Here is a 416-nt window from a genome sequence, read left to right as displayed (position 1 = left end):
GGGAGCGCGGCGGAGGGGCCCCGGAAGGCACCGAGGTGTGGCTGTGAGGGATGTCGGCAGAACCCAGGTGGTTTGCGTCGTGGGCCCTCTCCTGGGGAGGCAGGGAGGGCAGCGCCCCGGGGGTGCTCACCGCGCTGGTGGCGGCGTGGGACATGACTGTCCCTCGAGTCACAGCTGTAACTTTACTGCAAGGCTTTGAACTTAAACCTCGCTATAGCACAGTAGGGCTGCGGTTTGAGAAGAAAAGGTTTTATTCGTTCTTCACCACTGGTGCGTTGTTGCAGGTGGGACGCGGGGGGCTGTGGGTCCAAGGAGCCTGGAGCAGGGACTTCCCTCTGGAGCAGAGCTGGAGGTTGATGCAGCACTTCCCATCTGGCTGTATTAACACCCTGTGATGCAAATGTGTATTTGCTTGC

The sequence above is a fragment of the Parus major genome, chromosome 5 (genome assembly GCF_001522545.3).
Source record: "Parus major isolate Abel chromosome 5, Parus_major1.1, whole genome shotgun sequence".
Classification (NCBI taxonomy): Eukaryota; Metazoa; Chordata; class Aves; order Passeriformes; family Paridae; genus Parus; species Parus major.
Note: the sequence above shows the minus strand (reverse complement) of the source record.